Here is a 6,205-nt window from a genome sequence, read left to right as displayed (position 1 = left end):
GTATCAGTTTCTAGTCCCTTTACAATGTATGAGATCATGTAGATCCACATACTTTCAAAACTTGGTAAAGTTTTTGCTTTGCCATAATTAAAAAATAATTTTCTGTGTTCATTGTCTCTGCTTCCTAATGTGTGAAGTATAAGCCATTGCAATCAGGCTTTGATGATACCCACCATTCAACTGAATCTACTCTAGCAAATTGTCTTCAGTGACCTCTCTCTTGCCAAATATAGTAAGCATACTGTTGGCCATTATTTTACTTGATCTTCTGATACCAGTCGGAACCCATGACTATCTTTACTCTCCTTCCATATGATGCCATAATGTTTTGGATTCCCTCCTACTTCTTTAACCAAAGCATCACTGTTTTCCACCGTTTACGCGCCTTCCACCTATTCTAAATGTTAATTTTCCTAAGAATCATCCTCCTCACCCTTTTCCTGTTAGAAAATCTATTCTCTCTAGTTTCATAAGGTAAAGCATGATCTAGCTTCTGCTTTCCTCTATTATGTTTACCAATACTTGTTACATTAATTTATGAAAGCCCAATTTATATCTCTAATCTAGGTATCTCTCTTGATCTCCAGACTTTTAATCCTACCATATGCATGCTGATGGTCTGCAAGGACTATCAAATGCTCACTCTAAGAGACTCAAACCAATCTAATTCTTTCTGGTCCTCTCCACTGATATGCCACAACACCTTACTCCTCACCATTATTCACACACACACACACACACACACACACACACACACACCATAACTTAATGTTTTCTGTAACATTTAGCACAATATATTTGCCAAAGTATATTGCCTAACGACAAATAGTATCACTAATTCATTTCTCTTCCTCACACATACCGTAACAATTCTACATAGTAAATATTTCTCACAAATGGTCCCAATGCCTCATCACTTCTTTTAAGACACTAATTCAATCATTCTAACTAACCTTAATTCCTGAAATATCCTCCTGTCTGGATAATAAATTCAGGGAAAAGATATTAAAAGGAGGTATTGTATAGATATTGTACAAATTGACATACAATATGGGCTGCTGGGTGTTTCAGTAGGTTAAACTTTTCCCTTCACTCAGTTCAGGTCATAATTCTAGGATCCTGGGATCAAGCCCTGTAACAGGGGCTCCAAGCTCAGCCAGAAGCCTGCTTCTCCCTCTCCCTCTGCCCGCTGCTGTCTTTTAAAAAAAGGAACTGAGATCATGTGATAGTTGTCTTTCTCTGCTTGACTTATTTCGCTAAGCATGATACGCTCTAGTTCCATCCATGTTGTTGCAAATGGCAAGATTTCATTTCTTTTGATGGCTGCATAGTATTCCACTCTTAATCTCACAAAACAAACTGAGGGTTGCCGGGGGGAGGGGGTTTGGGAGAAGGGGGTGGGATTATGGACATTGGGGAGGGTATGTGATTTGGTGAGTGCTGTGAAGTGTGTAAACCTGGTGATTCACAGACCTGTACCCCTGGGGATAAAAATATATGTTTATAAAAAATAAAAAATTAAAAAAAAAAAATGAATCATAAAATAAAAAAAAAAGGAACTGATATGAAATATATAAGTGATATAGAAAATAGATTAACCTTACAGTCTTCTGTGATTTAAGCAGTATTACAGTATGATAAGGAATGTAATATTCAAGTAAAGGTTTTTCTAATTCTTTGATTATATAAAAAACCTCCTTCTACACAAAATGTAAGGATGAATATATATGTAAGCTTCACTATACATTTCAGCCAAATTTTGTGCTATTACAACTATTATGTACTCTCTTTTGTGTAGCATAAAAACTAAGTGACAGCCAAATAATAAAATCATCATCATCAATATTATCATCAACACCATTATTAACATCTGTATAGGACTTTATAATTTACATGGGCTCTGCAGAAACCCAGTAGTTATAACATCATTTATCACTCTGGCTCATAGCTCTCATAAGAACTGTGTATGTCTGATACTCACATATAGATCGTAAGCCTGTGATTGCCAGCAGAAGGATAACACACATAACTCCCAGGGATAATGCAACAATATAACTTGGAAATCCTATACAAATCAGAAAGCAAAATATACAGTAAGCATTGAGCATAACAAAATTCCCAGAATTAGAAGGAAATGGAAATTCATTCTGGAACTAAAATGAATGCCCCTATTCACTGTGATAATAAAACTCATTGAATATGACATTTAAATATGTCCATTGATATATAAAGAGCCAGACATAAAATATCAAATAAGTATAGACATGATTATTATGACTGCTCTTTTTCTTATTTGACATCATAATGTTTTCACAAAACAAAAACTGAAAAACCTTTACCTCTCTTTTTATCACCTGGTCCTCTTTTGCCCTTCTGTTTCCTTGAATTGGGTACTTTAGGGTCTGCATATGTCACTCTCTCCTCGCTCATTTTTGAGGGCCGCAGTCAAGGAACACAGCACAAATCCTATGCAATGTTTCATGAGGCATGAAAATAACGTGATCTATCATGAAGGAACAGGGACAGCTAAAAGAATGATGAGCATGATCATCTGAAATAAGCAAGTCAAAGTAAATATTTATCTGGGAACATTAGAAAGAAAATTATTTTTATCATTGCTCTTTGTAAGGCCTTACAACAGTGATGCTACACAATTAAATAAAGGTCCATTATGTTTATGGACATGTTATGCTAAGCTTTCACTGTTTTCATAAATATTGAATTAACTGCCACAATTTTAAAATGTACATTATATTCCACACTCACCTAAAAGTCTAGATTTATAACATCTTTGGAAAAATTATGTTTATCACATAGTGCCTGTTTTATGCTCCAATGGGTAATACACTGACACCAAAAAGAGTAACTCCCTCTTTAGTAAGGGCACCCATGTCCCAATTTGACAGACTCTGTACCTGCCACCTTACTTATGTCAGACCCCACTCATTCATTCACAGGAACTTCATACTCACTGGGTCATGACTCCATTTCCAACTGTGAAGAATATGTGGAAATCATGGGATTCAAGGACAGGGAGTTTAGGAAGTGATATTAAATGAGGGAGGCGTAACATGTCATTCTAACAACTATGCTGCACAGGCGTGCTTTCATTTCTGTTGGGAAATGAAGAAAACTGAGTCTCCGAGACATGTAGTATATACAAATATATATTGAGTTCAAGCATGCATATTACATAGAGAAAGCTTGTGTATGTTTAAATAAATAAATGATCCTTCACCCAACTTAACTTGTATAAACAATACCTTTCAAAAAGTACTTAATAAACTCTCTCCCTTAAAATACCTGGTGATTCACAGACCTGTACCCCTGGGGATAAAAATATATGTTTATAAAAAATAAAAAATTAAAAAAAAAAAAATACTGGGATGTGGAAACCCAAGAGAAAAAATATATATATATATAAATAAATACATAGTGATTAAAGAGGAGAAAACATTTGCCCAAGAGAATATTTTTGGTAAATGGAGAAAGAAGCAGTTAACTGTTTTTCCTAAATAGATTTGATTCTTGGGTTTCCAAAATTTGATTCTTGGGTTAATATTTTACCATTTAATTACTCTATAATATCAGGAAACTTTATTTGAACAATCATCTATACTGATACAATGTATAAACACATTGCCATTTGTTTTCCAACGAATATTCTCTCTACCAAAGTGCTAAATCATAAAGTAAAACTTGTCTCAATGTCATGTTTTCTTAGCTAACAGTTTCTGTTTAATAGTATTTTAATTGAATATCTGTATAACAAAATAAAAAGAAAATAAATATACGAATATAAAAATGGCTATATTGTAATTGAAAAATAATAATATTCTCAAAATAAAAATTTTTTCTTTTATTACACTTAACTGAAAGGTGAGAGAATTTAAGCTTTGGATAATGCATTGCTAACTAGTTAGGTAGCACCCATAGAGATAAGAGGGGAAGAAACACAGATTTATATTGTCTAAAAGAGAATTAAATATTCCTTGAAATATCTAAAGGTTAAAAAATCATATTCTGCATAGGAAATATTCTGACCCACTCTCATTCTGATCCATTCATGTCTTCACTTGTAGAATAAAGTTAACATTAGTTATGAATTAATGCAGATCCCAAAGTCAATTATTTTATGCAACATTTCAAACCGCCACCCAAATTCACACACAGCTTTCCTGTAGCAGATTCTACTTTATCCCTCTTTGCTCCACAATGGGTCAGCACAGGCATGGGGCACACAAGCTCTCTGGCTGCAATACCTGCTTCTGGGACTTGGGATCTCACCACCCGGACAATAGCTTGATCAGGAACAGAGCTGCGATGTCCTGGCTCTGGGGCCTTTCACCTCTGCTTTGATCTAGGAGGTACCTGCTGATGTGTTGCACGGACTCTCAGAGAGACCATGTCAGAGGAAAGAGAGCCAATGATCACAGGACATTAGATATCCCCCCACCCTGCCGCCCAAGTTTCCACTGGTGTCAGCATTAACTCCTGCACTTAACTCTCTGTCAGACAAGAGTCATAGAAGATTCAAATGCTAAATCTTATACACATTTTGGGGATCACTTTAAATTTGGGATTTAGCAGGTAACATGAAGATTAAAAAAAAAAAAAAAGACCTTCTCAAAATCTCATAAGATTAGGAAATGCTTAACAATAAAATTTAAAGGGACGCCTGGGTGGCTCAGTGGGTTGGGCCGCTGCCTTCGGCTCAGGTCATGATCTCAGCGTCCTGGGATCGAGTCCCGCATCGGGCTCTCTGCTCCGCGGAGAGCCTGCTTCCCTGTCTCTCTCTCTCTGCCTGCCTCTCAGTCTACTTGTGGTTTCTCTCTGTCAAATAAATAATAAAAAATAAAAAAAAAAACAATAAAATTTAAAAATTGTAAAAATAAAAAAGAAATATCCATATTCAACCTGACATGATTCATACATTTTCTTTTCATAGAATGAAAGTGAGTTCCCAGGTGTTACATATATATAGTAAAAATAGAGAATGCCAAAATGGGTACACATTTTACCCCCTATTTTTTAACAAACATCCAAAGGGTAGTCAGATTGCTTAAAATATTACAGTAAATCTAAATACCTAAAAATTGAGATATAAACAATTTGAAAAACATCATATTTCTAATTCTGGTGTTATCATCAAATTGCTGGAAGTAACAACCTCTTTAATAAAATTAAGACAGAAACATAGAGACACAAAATTTTGAATAGTTTTCACAGTAGCCTTTTAAAAGCATCAACATCAAATTCATTTGTTCTATAACTTCTATCAGAGCATGTTTAAAAATATATGATGAGTTTAACTCATTGAGCAGCTCTAAGCCCTATGTAATCCTAGAACACAGTGTTAGCCAGGAACAAAAGTAGTTTTGCTTTGTTTTTCATATCAACCACATTAATCTATGTACCTCAAGGCTCCCAACGTTCTGCTGCTTTAAAATTCTTCTTAGAAATATGTAGTTATAAGAACTGGAATCCACTTCTATGCCAGCTACACCAAGTGAAGTATTTTCATTTCAAAACACTCTCCCATGGTTTGAGCTTCCTTTTCCATCACTTCCAAACACGAATGTCTTATCCTCTTTTAAATAATGATAGTAGCACTTGTAAGAGTTTTATTTCTTTTTCTTGTAAGTTTGCCTTTTTCGCATACACTTTCTTTGCTAAGATCTAACTAATACTTTTCAGGAAGTAGGTTTCTGACATGAAGAAAGAAAGCAGTCTGCAAATTCTCCATGCAACAGGGCTTTCTCTTAAAGGCAAACATGGCCTTTTGGCATGCCTGTGAACTGAGATCTTACTGGTCCTGGTGTAAAGACTCCACGTGGCAGCTGCACATCTTGGTCTATGCCTTGTGTCAAATCCCCAGTTCTAAAATATGTCATTTAGCAGAAATATATTTGGTTACTCTTTTTATTTTACTAAATGTTATACACCTTACTGGTAAAGGATGGTTAAACCATCAGACTGACTGTGAATGTGTGTTTTAGAGGGTGAACAGTATGACTTCTAAACTCTCAGAGCAGTGCTGACTTCTGGGGTGTGGGGCATGAAGACCTGACTGTAGTTTACACTTGTCTGCTTCTGAAGCAGCAGCTGAGTGAAGTGACTGACTTTGGAAGTCCAGCCTCTTCAGCAGCATCCAGAATACCTCCCATGCACACGAGTGTGCTGGGAGACTGAGCCTTAGGATCAG

The 6,205-nt window shown here is 35.6% G+C and overlaps 1 long non-coding RNA gene across 1 annotated transcript; it reads right to left on the bottom strand.

Moving 5' to 3' along the window:
- Nucleotides 1-1,996: 1,996 nt before the first annotated feature.
- Nucleotides 1,997-4,349, bottom strand: LOC123389953. The gene is made up of 3 exons (XR_006604624.1): nucleotides 4,263-4,349; nucleotides 2,340-2,466; nucleotides 1,997-2,065 (listed from the first exon to the last, which is right to left on the bottom strand). It is a non-coding gene; the product is annotated as an uncharacterized LOC123389953 (long non-coding RNA).
- Between the last annotated feature and the right edge of the window lie 1,856 nt (nucleotides 4,350-6,205).

The sequence above is a fragment of the Mustela putorius genome, unplaced genomic scaffold, assembly GCF_011764305.1.
Source record: "Mustela putorius furo isolate JIRA1106 unplaced genomic scaffold, ASM1176430v1.1 tig00537227_pilon_pilon_pilon, whole genome shotgun sequence".
Lineage (NCBI taxonomy): Eukaryota > Metazoa > Chordata > Mammalia > Carnivora > Mustelidae > Mustela > Mustela putorius.
This window is presented reverse-complemented; position numbering and strand designations above follow the sequence as displayed.